Source organism: Urocitellus parryii, chromosome 9, assembly GCF_045843805.1.
Source record: "Urocitellus parryii isolate mUroPar1 chromosome 9, mUroPar1.hap1, whole genome shotgun sequence".
NCBI lineage: Eukaryota > Metazoa > Chordata > Mammalia > Rodentia > Sciuridae > Urocitellus > Urocitellus parryii.
In genome coordinates, this window is record NC_135539.1 from 73125126 (window position 1) to 73140728 (window position 15603).

General features: G+C 43.2%; 1 protein-coding gene across 1 annotated transcript in view; it reads left to right on the forward strand.

Annotated features, from left to right (window-relative positions):
- Window positions 1–15603, forward strand: part of Sfmbt2 (Scm like with four mbt domains 2) — a 205366-nt gene that overhangs the window by 74136 nt on the left and 115627 nt on the right. The window lies entirely within an intron of this gene.

The window sequence follows — 15603 nt, forward strand, 5'->3', positions numbered from 1 at the left end:
ACAGAAAAGTCGGTGACGGAGGTACACTGAGGCTTGAGGTCCTGGTGTGTTTCGTGGTCTCCTAGGAAAACCTCCTTATTGCATTATTTTCTGCTTTACCGAATGCTGGGCCTGGTTATTCACCTCACCTGAGTTCAGTTGCAGCCCTAACCTCCAGCATGACTGTATTTGGAGTTGGGGCCTCTAAGGAGGTCGTTAGGTTAAATGAGGTTACAGGAGTGGTCCTGATAGCCCAGAGGATTACTGTTCTTACAAGAACTGGAAACCACCCTCACCTGCCCCCAGCTCACAAAGACCCGGCCATGTAAGCACATGGCAAGGTGGGGCCACCCATCAACCAAGGGAGGCCACAGAGTGAAACCTGCCCTGCCAGCACCCCCTTGATCTTGGACTTCTGGCCTGGGAGGCTGGGGGAAGTGGATTTCTGTGGTCAAAGCCACTCAGTCAGTGGTGTTCTATAGCAACCCAAGCAAACCATTAGACCACGGGTGTCTTGTAGGTGATGAAAACAGCCACTTCCAAGGGACATCAGCAGCACTGAGAGTGGCCTTGTCTGCTTTTGGGTGAACTCAGCACTTAGGAGAAGTGCCTCAGAACTAGGCAGAGCAGTAGAGCATGGCTTCTGGAATCCTCTGCTGCAGCGTGAGCTCAGGCACTGGGTTTTCCTCTGGCCTCTCCTCTTCACTGTCACTTCTTTTTTTCTTTGGGTACCAGGGAACTCAGGGGCATTCAACCACTGAACCACACCCCCAGCCCTATTTTGTGTTGTCTTTAGAGACAGCGTCTCACTGAGTTGCTTAGCGCCTCACCATTGCCGAGGCTGGCTTTGAACCTGAGATCCTCCTGCCTCAGCCTACCGAGCCACTGGGATTACAGGCGTGCACCGGCTTCCCTGTCACTTCTTACTGTCCTCGTTCTATTGTTTTCCGACACTGCATCCTCACTCACTGTGCTCTTTAGCAAACCTTTATTTTCAGATCCACTCAGTATCCTGCAGAGACCTTTTTCTACAGACAAAAAGCCAGATGTCTATATTTTTGTATGTGGTTATAGTAATGATTCATACTCATTGTAAGACGTACAGTGATTCAGGAAAGGAGAAAAGGGAAACATCACCAGACAGAGATCACCACTATTGTCATTTGGGGATTTTCTTTCCTTACAGCCAGGCATATGCAAGCTGGGACGCCCCCCCCCACATACATACTTACACACCACATAGTTTTAGGTTCATGGAGACCAGTCAGAGTCACTGTTCAGGAACCTGCTTTGCAACAGCTTTGTGTGGATATCTTTGGCAATAAATACGGATGGAAGCATAGAGTGTAAATAGCTACATAGAATTCTGTTGTATGTGTATGTTAGGGTGGAAGGAATTAAGATCTACTCGATGGACTTGGGGAGAAAAAAAGAAACCTATCTCCATGTAAATTTTTGCACATTTTTGATATGTCTGGGGTATATATCATTTCAAGAAAATGTTTTGCATCTTTTCCTAAAACCCTTAAAAAAAAAAAACTTTCTAGAGATAGCAGTGTAAAGAAGTACAGAGGTTAAAACACACACACACACACACACACACACACACACACACACACACCAAAAAACAAAAAACCAAAATCTGTGTAGCTCCTGTACAGGTCTATCACATTCTGATACTTCAATGTACTTCCCATGGAGAAATTAATGTTGTTGAGCCCCTGTGTGTCTAGTCTCATCCTCTTGAGTGGTACATGCCCTGAATTTGGAGTTCATTTTCCCATACATGTTTTATATTGCAGGTACATTTTCCCATAATAATGCATAGCATCGTTTCTACATGTTTTAAGATTTTACATATGCCGTTGACACAAATAATTCTTCAATTTGCTTTCTATGCTTATATTGAAACTTACCAGTTTTATTCATAGTAAAGGTTTAGTTTTTCCCCAGTGTCTAACATTATAAAAAAATAGTTTAAAGCATACTTTTGGGTGGGTCTTCTGTTTTATATGTGAATTTCTGCAAGGGCGATAGACAGTTGTTTTCCCTAGTGGATGCACTTGCAGGAGCCTGGTTCTTGCCATCAGGTAGATGGGAAATGTGTCTTATAGCTTTTCTCTGTTTTCCTTGATTCCTGGTGGGATGTGCGTCTCTTGGCTGTGTTTGATCCTGATGGGTTTCCGTTGCCCTTCTCCTTGTTACTGCCTCATGCCCATTTTAACAGTTCCCTTAGCTCTGTTCTGTTTATGTGTTCTTTGTGTGTGTCTTTTATGGTCATTTTTTCTCTTTTCCAAGTTCATAAAATTTTTTTCTCATGTATTTCTTCTAGAATTTCTAGAATTATTAAAGTTCTCCATTTCCTCTGGAAATGATGCCTGTGTAGACAGCGGTGATTGTTCAGGCTTTAATCCCTTTCAGCCAGAACCTTCCTCCTCTGGTATGATGTTCGTACCAACATGACCACTTCCCAGGTGTGACAAAGTTTGGAAAGTACTGGTTCCAACTATTCACAGTTCTTTGACATTTCACATGATTTAGAGCTGAAATTGGTGATGCTCCCTGAAAAATCCCACTGGGATTTTGGAGTTGCATAGAACTGATTATTAATTTGGGAATTGAAATTATTAAGACATTGAGTTCAGTTTGCTTTTTCTTAAAAAAAAAAGAAAAGAAAAGCTTTGCAAATGTGAGCTGCCCTATTTTAGTTTCAGAGACTGAGTGCTACGTATTGGAAAGGGCTTCAGGTGAGTAAAAACCTACCTTCAAGTAGGTCACAGTTTAAAGCATGTCTTTGGAAGTGGACAAGGTAGAGCCACAAGGAATTAGAGGTAAAATATTTGTGATTATCCTAAGAAATACGCAAATGCTCATGTTAGAGGATTCGAAGGAAGAAGGGATGCCCGCTTACTCAGGCCTTTGCAGATGTTTCTGTTGAACACCTTGAAATTGGACGTTATCCTCCCCACGCCGTTTAACTCTGAACCACCGAGAGGATGCTCAAAAATGCTATCGTGAAACTTTGGGTCACTCTGTCCTTTTAAACGGGGAGATAGACATTTTCTTTTTAAAATGAGAGCCTCCTTTCTAATCAGAAAATTGTTAATTTGTTTTATATATGAGTAGTCCTGTAATAAAACTTGTCATATTTTTAATTAAAAAGAATGCATTCTGGGTCTCCAGGGAGCTCGGTTATGGAGAAGCATGTTCAATGAAACTTTGAATAGGATTGCTTCGTAGATGATTTATTTAGTTTTCTTTCGTTATCCAACCAGTGGAGGAACTGGGTGCTTGGCAGGTCTATTATGCTCTCAAATGGGAATCGCCGACTCTTTAATAAAAGGGCGGTTTGCAGTGACAGAATCAGTAATTTAAATCTCCTGGTAAAGCATGGTGTTTGGAATTGGCCCGGTACAGTGGAGCAAGGACCTCGTGATCAGAAGGACGCACGTGTTGAACCTGTGCATTGAACCCCCGTGCCTCAGCCCCTGAGGAACTGGGAGAGACTCAGCACAAGTCCCTGCCTTCATCTGAACAGCTCAAGAGGCTGAAAAGAGATTCCACGTGTCGTCATGATCCCAGCCCTTGGCAAGTCGACTTGTGTTTTTCTGTTTTTCTGTACAATTTTTTTAAACTTTGGATTTGACAGGAGAGGAAAACAAGTTCCAGGGTTGTGAACGGATTTCCATGTGTGAGGATGTAGTCAAGTCACGAGGGCAGCTCATCATGCTGACCTGGGGTTGTCCCGCTTTGATCTCCTTCTCTTCTCTCCCTGTCTCTCCACACCAGCCTAATTCCTATAGTTTATGTACTGTCAAAGGATAAACCCACAACAGCACCCAGGACACAACTTCACAATGTACCTCAGCAGCTATCTGTGACTCTGGGGATTTAGGATAGTCAGAAATCAGATTGGCTTCCGGGAGGATGTTTGTTTTTCCCAAGGTCAAGGTCAAGTAAAGCAGGGTCCTGTGACCCATGTTTGCAGCATTGTGACTGTGTCAAATTTTAAACTTTGTATTTATCTTACCTGAATGGGCAAAAAATAAGGCTTTGGCAGACACGGAGGAAATAATCACTGCTAGGATTTGAAGAAAGGCAGCTACATGGTCCCTAGCTCTGTGTTTGTATCCTGGGACCACTGTGAGCTTAATGATTTTGGCTTGGTAACTTCTGTACGAGAAGATTTATGTTTTTTTTTTAATTCACATATTTATCATTGTGCCTTGAATTCTGAGATGCTGAATTTGAAAACGTCTTTCTGTGACATTTGAATCCCCCATGCCTATTCTGCCCCCACATACCTGATTTTGTCTGCTGGAATCCATACTGTGACTATTGTAGTTGGTTTGACTGCCTTTCCATTTTTCAGACATGCAAGTTCATGTATACCCCAGGGCCTTTGCACAGGCTGTACCTTCCATCTGGGACACCCTTTCTCTAAATAATTGCACATCTTTCTCTCACTTAAAGACCCTGCTTAAGTGTCACTTTTTCACTGACATTGAAGAATCATATACAGGTTCAATCTGCCCAGTCTGGCAAAGTCATCCTTTGTTTTTTTTCTTTTGCATTTATCACTGTCTGACATAAAAAATATTTGCAATTGGCTGTTCCTCTCCACAACCCAGAATGGGAGGATGTGGAGACCAGAACGTTCACCGCTTCTCATTGCTGTTCCTGCAGAATCCAGGCTGTTTGTTGAAGGAAAGATTGAGTAGATATTCTTGGATTGATGTGTCATATTGTGGATCAAGACATTTTTAATGGAGTTACTGTGTTTAGTGCCTGCTGATGGAAATTAAATGTTATTTAACTCTTTCTTATCAAGAAAATGTATGGCAGCCTCGGTACCAGCTCAGTACTTGGGCATTAGTTATCCTAAGGATTCAGGTCATGCATTTCCAAGTGGGGTCCCCAAAGAGGTGCAAAAAAAATAATACTTTTTAAATATGCAGAGCACAGATGTATAACATAGGACATAAAGAGATATGTAGCATATCTGTGGTTTTCAAGTTTCATCAGAAAGAAATGTCCAAGAGAGCTTCTTACGGGAGCAAAGAGACAGTTGATCAACCCTGATCTCTGGGCAGAGAATATCCATGAAACAAGCCAGAGCATTCTGGCAGGTCACCTCTGCACCCCATGGATTTGCTAGTGCAGGTTTCCCTCCCTGGCAGTAACCAGAATTCAATAGTCAGACCTATACGTAACAGCACCAGTATGCGCTTATGTTTTGCAATATTCAATATTTAGCTAGTCCGTATTCATTGTAATTCTCAAAGCCTTTTTTCTTTAGCTGGTGCATGTCTTTCTTAAGTCCTGCTATGATGTTGGATTATCCGCTACTTGTGATTAGGATGATATTGCATTGTGGCGATCTTTGACTTGCTAGTTGATCCTCAGGAATTTGTGACAAAATCAATTGTCTTTTCTGTGCAGAGGTACACTTTTGTCCTCGTCATTCTTACCAGGGATCTTCTTTCCTTTCCTTGTTAATTTAATAGGACTTGAAATCTAATGTATGATGTCATTTTGATACACAAATTAGTATTTTGCTTAACTGGGGGACCTGACACTGGTCTCTCACATCCTCCTCTGTTGATAAGGTCAGCATGGCCATGAAATTATAATACTGCTTATATGTGCATTTTTATTTGTTTTCTAATGATACAGTCTCATGACTGTGCCAATAATTATTCTTTGTTTAAATAATCCACTTCATGCGCTGTCTGAGACTGCCTGGTGCCCTCTGCCAGAGCCCAGTGTGGGTCTGGTTATGTGATGGCAGCCCACGCAGACCAATGTACATAGTGACATTTTCTGTTCCCTTCTGTTCCTTTTAAAACATATAAAAGTCAGCCGGGTCAGAGTGGATGAATTCCTCGACTGCCTGTGGATTATGATCCAGTTTTGAAATTATAGGTCCCTCTGGTTGCATGGCTGCAGTCACAGCCTGGGGACTCTGGTTCTGAGGAAGGCAGTCACTCAGAGAGTCCCTTTGCTTGACTTTCCTTTTTTGCAGAGGCTTTAAGACCTGGGGTAGGAGCCTCCAAGATGGCCCATGGGTCCCCTCTGGTGCTGACACTCTGTCCAGTGTCCCCTGGGGTGTGGACAGGACTCACTGACTTGGCAGAGGTCACTTTAGCATTTGGTTACTTTAACACTTTAAACTTGTTCCTTTAACATTTGGTCATAAAAACTTGATGGCTTCTGTCTTGGGTACCTGTTTTTCCTCTTTCTTAAATCTGGTGCTTTGGGGGAAGCCAACAGCCTTGATGAGGTATTGGGGAGTGGGGTGCAGTTGGCCACCCCTAGGGAGAAACTCACTTGACCATGGACTGAAGCTTCCAGTCAACAGTAAGTGAGCAACCTGGACTTCCCGCCCTCTGTGTGAGTGGCCTTGAAGTGGAGTCTCTGGCCCTGCACCTGATGGAGGTCCCTGCAGCCTCTTTAGAGACCCTGGTTCAGGGCACAGACTAAGCTGCTCACAGATCTCTGGTTCTCAGAAACCACGTGAAACAGTGGTATGTTGGTTGCTGAGCCATGAAATTTGGGGGGTAATTTGTTATGCCGTAATAAATGAGCTGAATCATGACTGAAACTTCCTAGAAACAAATGCTGTTGCTAGAAGGGAAAGTGTTCTAGGAAAGCAAACAATGATCTGAATTAGCTCTAGAGGATTAGTAAATATGGAAGCCCTGAGTACAGTCAGCCGTGACGGGCACCCACAGAGCTGCGTAGTATGTGTCGTGTTTCCACCTGAGTACCTCATCCCTGTTCTTCTCTAATGAACACACGAACTTGTCTGTAGAGTTAAGGAAATCTGTGTTAGTTCTCATTTTTGTTTGTTCCATATTTGATGCAGCTTTACCTGGTGTCAAAAGGAGATGCTTCTGTTGACAATGAATATCTTAAATGTCATAGGTTTAGTTTTGTTCAGTGATCTCTGTTTTCTAACCATGAGATTGTGGCTTCCCACAGCTGCCCCAAGGGGTTGTTCCCCAGGTTTAATGTGAGTCAATCCCCTGAGCAGACTCGGGAGAAGTCCCCTGGGGAACAGGACAAAGCCCGCTCTTGGAAGAGCAACCCTGTCCATTGGCAAAGGTCTATCAAGACTAGAATGGATGGAGGTTACAGGACCAGAATTGTAGAAGGAAGTACTTGCTCATCTAACAGTAGTGTTGGAGTTCCATGTGCCATACAGTAGAAACCAAGTTTATCAGTCGAAAACCAAGTTGACATATTCCCTGTGTTTAAGGAATTTACAGGCACGTGTGTGCTAGTGGTGTGGGGTGTGTGTATGTGTGTGTCTGTCTGTCAGGTTTATCAGCAGCCTCCCTAGTATGACCATGAACCCAGAGAGGTGCGTGGGAGCATTGCCTGGGAGCAGCCGTCTTGGAGTGACAGTGGAGAAATCCTTGAAGTGAGGCACATGACCTTGACCTTGGCAGACCGCCAGTATCTAAGCAGGCAGCAAAGGGTGTGCTTGTCATTTACACTACCTTAGGCACCGCGTTGGTGACCTTCGTGGGTTTCTTGCTGATCTACACATGAACACCGTTCATACTTTAGAGAAAAAACTTGGAACTGTGTAAAGGGCTCAGGTGCCTCACTCAGTATGTGGCAGATGCAGGATTTAACCTCCTCTGCAGAATCACAGAGAGAAGGGTGTGCTAAGGCGATGGGCCTTCAGTGGGACCCTCCTGGCCAGCCCAGATTCCTCTCCTTAATTATGCCATCTCTCTCTGAGTGTTTCCTGGTCTGCCTTCCAGTGTCCGAGGACATCACTAACCCTTTGGTGCGTTTTCCTTCTCTGGTTTGCTGGGCTGACCAGCCTCTGCCTGCCCCAGTACTGCTTATCCCCGGCCCAGGGTGCTGGTTGGATCCCCAGTGGTAAAGTCTTTCCTGCTGGCCTCTTTCTGGGCTGCATGCAATCCTTCTGAGTTCTTCTCTCTGCCCTACCCCAGCCATCAACATTGCTATTTTTCTTGCCATTCTGATAAAAATTCAACAGGTCCATTCACTAATTAGAGCATTGCATAAACATGGGTTTTGCCGAGGGAGGACATGCATTTTGGACCCCTAGGAGGTTTACCATCTGTTCTCAGCATGTTCCCGAGTATCTTTCCCTCTGTAATTAAGTAGGCCAAACACAGCTTCCAGTTTACCCAAGAATGGGGAAGTTCTAGTTCTCGTTGCTTCTAGTTTTCCACGGCTATACGTCATCCATGTTTGTGTGCTCCTGCACCCGAACATCTTGTTACTTACAACACACATTTTCCTAGAGCTCACACTCTGTGCAGTGGTATCTAAATGTCTCACTTTAAGCCTCACAGCAAGCCTATGACATGGGGGCTGTTATTGTCCCTCAGGAAGCTGAGGATCAGAGGAGCGAAGGAACTTGCTGACGGTCACGCAGCTAGGAATGTGTGCATCCTGGTCTTGAGCAGTCTGCGTTCATAACAGTTGGAGAGCACTCATGATGTGTATCAGTCAGTGTTCTACAGAGAACCAGAACAAGCAGAATGATGTTGCTTAAAGAGATTGTGAGAATGAATCTGCTCCTATGATTATGGGCTACAAGCCCAAGACCTGCGGGGACCTGAGACTCAGGGAAGTGATGTGTGTGTTCTACTCTGAAGGCTCGAGAACCAGAAGGATGGACAGTGTAGTTCAGTCTGAAAGGTTCTAGACCCTGGACGAGATGGTATTTCATTTCCATGCAAAGGTAGGAAAAAGCCACTGTCACAGATGGAGAGCAGTCAGTGCCAGGGGTCTCCCTTACTCGGGGAGGGCTGATCTTTTTGTTGTATTCAGTCCTGCAACTGATTGGATGAGGCCCACCCACATTAGGGAGGGCAATCTGCTTTACCCAGTCTACCTACCAAACATTTGTCTTACCAGATACACCCAGAATGTTTGACTGTGACCAGGTTGACTCCCGCAATCGCCCTCAAAGTGTGTCCCCACATCACTTTTTTGGGCCGGTGAATTAGGTCTGGTTCTTCATGCATCCTGTAGTGTAACACCCCTGCCTTTTTGGGGTGCCAGAGTTGGAGAAAGGCTGGGATAATTAACTTAGGTCTCACGGTGAGTGTGCTCGAGATCCAAGTCCGAGATGACAGAATCGTTAAGAAATCCACAGGCCTGCCGGTTGTTTTCGGGCCTGGAGGTGGGGCACAGTGGAGTTGCCACAGTGTAGAGGCAGTCCTGCAGCTTCCTGCTGGTAGTGTGGATTTTTCTGTAACTGATACATAGTTAGCAGATGACATCATTTTGCAGCTGAGAAAGTGTGAAACAAACTGTTAACTATGACATTTTGATTGGCCCTGTGCCTCTCAGTGAGGGACTTGTCCCTTCTTTATTCTGTTGGAGGCAAATACAGTTTGGGAGTAAGACAGAAACCTAACAGATGACGACTCCACGTTAGTCTTACTGAACATTTTGACATGCGTATTTGAATCTAATAATTTGCCCCATTTTTTTCTTCTTTAAATTTTTATTTGTTCTTTTTAGATATACATGACAGTAGAGTATATTTTGACAGATTATGCATTCATGGAATATAACTTATTCTAATTAGGAACCCATTCTTATGACAGGATGTGGAATTTCACTGTTGTATCATGGACGTAGTAACTTTCCTATGTCCATATATGATATGGACATAGGAAAGTTACTACGTCAACGATTAATAATTTTGATGGGGGTTTAGCCCTATTTTTTTTATAATTTAAAAAAATGGCATAAGTGGTTGAAATGAGAACAGTTGATAAATATGTAAAGTAAGAAGTTCTCCTTCCTTTCCTCTCTTTGAAGTGAGTTCTCAGAAATAACTGCTGAGAAGATGTACATTTCAGGGGGGATATTATCCTGTTTCTACAAAGATAGTCTCGTGAAGATCTTTTTCATTAGAAATTGAAGTGAGAAAAGCAGGGTCTTGTCCCACGTGGCTCTGGGGCTTGTAGGGTGCTGTCCACCTTGGGAGTTGGGGTGGGCCTCATTTCCCTTCATTGCTACTAAGTATCCAGGATGTGCCATGTTGTGTATTTAGTGAGCATCGGCCTTTGCCCCTCCTGGGTTGTTGTCATACCGGGTGCTACGGAGAGAACTCTCAGTGTTTTACACTTCTCTGTACCAGACTTGGTGCGTGGTTTCTGTGAGGGTAACACGTTGAGTGGTAGTGTCTTCAAGTCCGACTTGGGAACAGAATCCAATCTCTCATTTGGTTTTGTTCCAGTAAGTCTGTCCAGTGTTTCCTTTTCCTCTGGAATTAGGTTTTATAGAGCATTGACCTGGCAGGTCGTTAAAATCTCATTTTCAGGGCTTTATAATGAACCATAGGGAAATATAACCCCAGCATCACTTTCTATTTTGGGAGGTTTAGTAAATGCCATTTTGATATGCTACACCCCTTGAGAGGACCCTGATCAGCTATGAACAAAGTGACCTTAAGCTGAGCAAGGCAGTTCAAAGCATTTCCAGCCTGTTGATTTGCTAATTATTCATGTGTCTTTCTGTAAGTTTGCATAGAGAAAGCCCCACACAGGAGGTCATTTCTGCCCTATTGTGTGGTTTGGGGATCTAGGGCAAAGTTTCTCACATTCTCCTCTCTACAATCCACTTTACCCCTGGCTTGAACAACCCCCATCTCCCCCTTGTGCTGCTCTACTGTCTCCTATCTACACCCTGTAAAAAGGCGGATGATGGGCTCCCGATTCACTGAGTCCCCATTCTGTTCCCCAGGAGCAGATGGGCTGCTCTGGAAATGACCATAACCTTGGCCTTCCAGGGCCCCACTGGTGCCATGATCTGGTCAGGACCGGAAGGAAACTGTGCAGCTTGCTTATGTCTTAAGCATGGCCCAAGTTTTGTAAGTTTTTTTAAAATTTTGACCCAGGGCAATGAAAAGTCTTAAACTAGTCATTTCTACAGTGAAAAGAATTCAGATGAGTTACAAATGATCTTTTCAGTGGCAGTTGTACTAGCCTTTTTCTTCAACTGTCTGCTAACATAAATCCTTTTTTTTTTTTTTTAGAGGCTTTAAAAAGTGCTATGACAAGTGTAGTTACAGCAGATAGATTTAGCTCATGTATTTTATCTACATAATCTGATTGTAATTTATATATCTTCAGCCCAGATAAAGCAAAGCCATTTCTTATTACTGAATTTTTCTTGTTGTCAACATGATGTGAGTGGGATATTGACTCTAACTGAAGGATGGTGATTCGTCACAGCGGCTTGCAGGGAGATCATTTATTGCTCTGTGTAGCTGAGTGACTGCTGGAGGAGTTGTGAGTCAATCAAGATAAACCTGAGTGGGTTCCTCACCCTTGGGTGATGAGGGGTGATATGATGGATTTATTAGCCAAATTTTGTTTTAAAAATCACTTTGCATTCTTAGCTGATGAATTTGCAGGTAGAAAAATGACTAGTCACCATCAGCCTAAGAATCAGTTAGTTTGCAAAGGAGAGTTGAACCACTTCACTGTTGAAGAAAAAGATAAACTACCAAGAAATAGGCACCAGAAATGTTCAGCTCAAGATTAATTCTTTCAAGTTCAAAGAGGGCAATTGTGTTCTTGGTAATTTAGGCGTATGATAGATGGGGAAGAAGAGTTCGTTCTGTGTACAATTACACAGATTGTGTAATGAGGTCCCCCCCGCCTTAATTTAGAATTAAATATTAGTTTTTTTTTTTTGACCAGGGAAAATTTGTAACCTGGCTGACATCCTTCTCATAAAAAATCTAATCTACTTTTTTTCCTCTCCAGAGCTAGAATGCATCAGGAAGTGTACAGAAACCCGATATTAAACCTTAGGAAAAGAAAATTCTAAAGAAAATCCATTGAGGAGGGGGGAAAAAAAGTCAGACAGACCTTGCCTAAGGTAAATGTCAGAGATTCCTGAGTGAAATAGTAAAAAACTTGGTAGTTTATCTTTTTCTTCAACAGTCAGGTGGTTCAACTCTCCTTTTCATCAGTCTCATCACTAGTTGTTTTTCCTTAGATTGAGAGTGTTTAGCATATCAAATTGTATGTTTGTAAATGACCCTTAGTCACTGTCTGGTGCGGTTGTTGCTTGGCCAGCGAGGACAGTGTTCATAAGTGGATGTGCTTTGAAGTTGAAGAGCATTTACTGAGGGCACGGTAACTATGGGCCCGAGGTGGGGCAGCCCTTAGAATGGTCATCTCATGACTGAGGTCTCAGCTCCTGGCATCTTGTTCAAGAGTGGGCATTTCCCCTCTGGCCTGCAGCAGTGAGCTGTGTGCTTTTTGGAAAGATGTTTCTATGGATCAAATGTACTTGTGGCATGTGGCTAGATGGGATTCAGGTCATTAAATTAACATGTACCTTTGAAACTGTTTACCAGGTGCTCTGTCTAAACCATTAGTTTAGACAACTGGGACGATTTTGCTGCCAGGTTACATTTGGCAATATCTGGAGATGGTTTTTGTTGTCACAACTGGTGGGACAGGGTGTTATTGCATTCATGGGTAGAGTCCAGGGATTCTGCTGAGCATCTGTAGTGCACAGAAGAGCCCCCCACAACAAAGAATGTCAGTAGTGCTGGGGTTGAGAAACTGGTCTAAACCTCTGGGTTTGAAAGGGCTTATTTAGCTCTTTTGGTCTTGACTGATTTTCTTGCCTGAATGAGCTTTGGTTTCTCCTGGTTATAGATACCCCACCCCCCTTTGCTGAAATGATTATGTGGATATAAGAGGCTGTAGTTCTTTTAATGAATTATTATTTTAGCAATAAAATATAGTGGTGGTATATTTCCTATACAAGTGTGTGAGGGTGGATAACTAGGGGAAGCCTACAGGAATCCAACTGGCTATTGAAACTGACCACCCTGCAGTCTCAGTGTACCCGGGGGCTATTGCATTTCAGCTTAAGGCTTGTATTAGTCAACTTTACATCCCTGTGATGAAATACCCAGGGCAGTGATTCTGGAGATTCCAGTTGAGGATTAAGTGTCCCCATTGCTTTGGGCCCCTGGGAAGGGTGGCGCATCATGGAGGAGCATGAAGCAGAGCAAACTGCTCACCTCCTGAGCCAAAGAGAGTCAGGAGGGGGCGGAGCCTCCTTACCTTGGAGGGTACGCCCCCAACTACCTAAGGATCTCCCACTGGTCGTCATCTCCTAGTGCCACTCTGGGGACCTATCCTTTAACACATGAGCCTTTGGAGGACATTCACTTCCAAGCGGTAGCCTTGCTCATCTCACAGTCTGGGGTGAACTGACAACCTTTCTTGGGCCCAAGTGCTTTCATCCTGTGGCTCTGCCATCTTAAGGCCATCTCCTGCTCTCCGTTTAGCTGGAAGATGGGAAAGAGCTGGGAGAAAGCACAGCTTCACTTTTCATTGGTAAGAACCAGTCCTCTGACCTCAACCTGATGCAGGAGACCTGGGACAGGGGTACGTAGCTGATGAAACCATAGATCTGAGCAGCAGGGCCAGACCTGGAGTATGTGAGTGGTTATAGGTTAGTCAACACATGTTCATGAAGTTCCTTCATAAGATTGAAGACACATGTCCCAGCTCAGGTAGGAAGACTGGAGGAGATGCCTCTTGTTGTGGGAAGGCTGTCCATTTGTTCTAGGTGGGTCTTCAGCTGGCTAGAAGAGGCCCACCCACACTAGGGCTGGGAAGACATTTGCTTTATTTGGTCTGCAGATTCCAGTGCTAATCTTGTCTAGAAACACCCTTCCAGGAAGACTCAGAGCAACGTACATGGTTATCAGTGGCCCCGGCAAGTTGACAAATGAAATTGAGCGTCACGGCCATTGTGCTCGAGGGTCTTTTCTTACATTTTCTAGCCATCTGCACACCCTTTTCTGTGAAGTGCTTGTGTAAGCATCTTGCCCATTTTCTCATTTGTTTCTTCCCTTTCCACTGGTTCACAAGAGTTCTTAATTAATTCTGCACTGGTTCTATATTTCAGGTGCAGTTAATTGAGAGTGCAGGCTTCTGTATTGTGAGAATCACATGTAACCAGTAAGTAGGGCACGTGCGTCCTCACAGTGTAAACGTGGGTTCCTTCTGCTGCTGTTTTCCCAGATATCGATGTTTTACACCAAGTAAAGCAGCTGACCACAGCTGGAGTGAGCTGGCTGCAGGGGAAGCTGGGACTCTTACACTGACCATTCACCTCATGTTCTTCATCTTGGTGATGCTGGGCCTGGGCTTTGTCCTGGAAGTGCTTATTGTCACCATTCCCTCCACCTCGGTCACAATTTTGCAAAATGGGGAGCCTTTCGTTTGATATTATAGCAGAAATTCCCATTTCTTCTCATAGTTTGTGGCTTGTAGTTTTGCTGTCTCCTTAGTGACTTTTTATTAAGTGGAAACTCCTAATTTGACTACACTGAATTTGTCAACCCCTTGTGCTCCTCGCATCTCCAGGAAGGACTCCTTCCTTCCTCCACACGGTCGGCATAAGTGCATTTCCCACTGTTGCCACCAGAAGTTTTATGGTCTTGCCTTTCATGTTTGAGTCCTTGGCTCAGCAGGAAATGGTTTTTGTGCAAAGTATGTGGACAAGAGTCATTTCAGTTTTCCTCGTATGGATAAGCGGTTGTCCCAGCACCATTTATCAAAAAGTCTGTTCTCTCCCCCCCCTGATTTGTGGCTCTAGATGTAATCATCCATCATGTTTCTCCATTTCTACTTTGTCTTATTGATATGTCTATTCCCTTTACCAAAACCACACCTTTAGAATTATTATAGTATCACCACTTTTTATCTGCATGGCAAGTTCCCACATTTATTGTTGTTGTTGCTTTTTAATATTTTTTAGTTGTCAACAGACCTTTATTTTTATTTATTTATATGTGGTGCTGAGAATTGAATCCAGTGCCTCACACGTACCATGCAAACACTCTACCACTGAGCCACAACGCCAGCCCTGGTTTTTTTTCCTTTTTTTAAAAAAATATTTTAGTTTTAGTTGTAGTTGGACACACAATACCTTTATTTTTTATTTTTATGTGGTGCTTGAGGATCAAAGCCAGGGCCTCGCACGTGCTAGATGAGCTCTCTACCACTAAGCCAAAACTCCAGCCCTACCCTGTTGGTTTTTTAAAAGAGTGTTTTGTTTCTTAAAAGAGTGTTTTGGCTATTCTTGAGACACTACATCTCTATGAATTTTAAAATTGTCTCATCTAGTTCTATAAAAGTAATGTTTTGATACTTATTTGGATAGGAACAGCTTTGACTACATTAATTTTAAGAAAAGTTAATATCTTTATAATATTGCATTCTCTAATCCATGAACATAGTATATATTTCCTTTATTTATAACTTCTTTAATATATTTCTATAAAGTATTGTTGTTTTCTTGGTGAGGATCTTATACCTTTTGTAAGAGTTGCACTTTCATATTTTACTTTTTAAAGTTAATGCAGATGCTATCTTTTAAAATTTACATTTTTCTGAGTTTTGCTTGCTTGAATATTTTTACATAAGTTGTGACTTAAAGGAAATTTTGCCCTTGGGTATTCCATATTCACTATGCATTGTCATTGGGATACAATGCATGAGGATGTAGGATTGGTAATTTTAGTTAGTTTAGTTTTCCCCTACATAATAAAAATTACACAGGCACTTTTAATTTCAA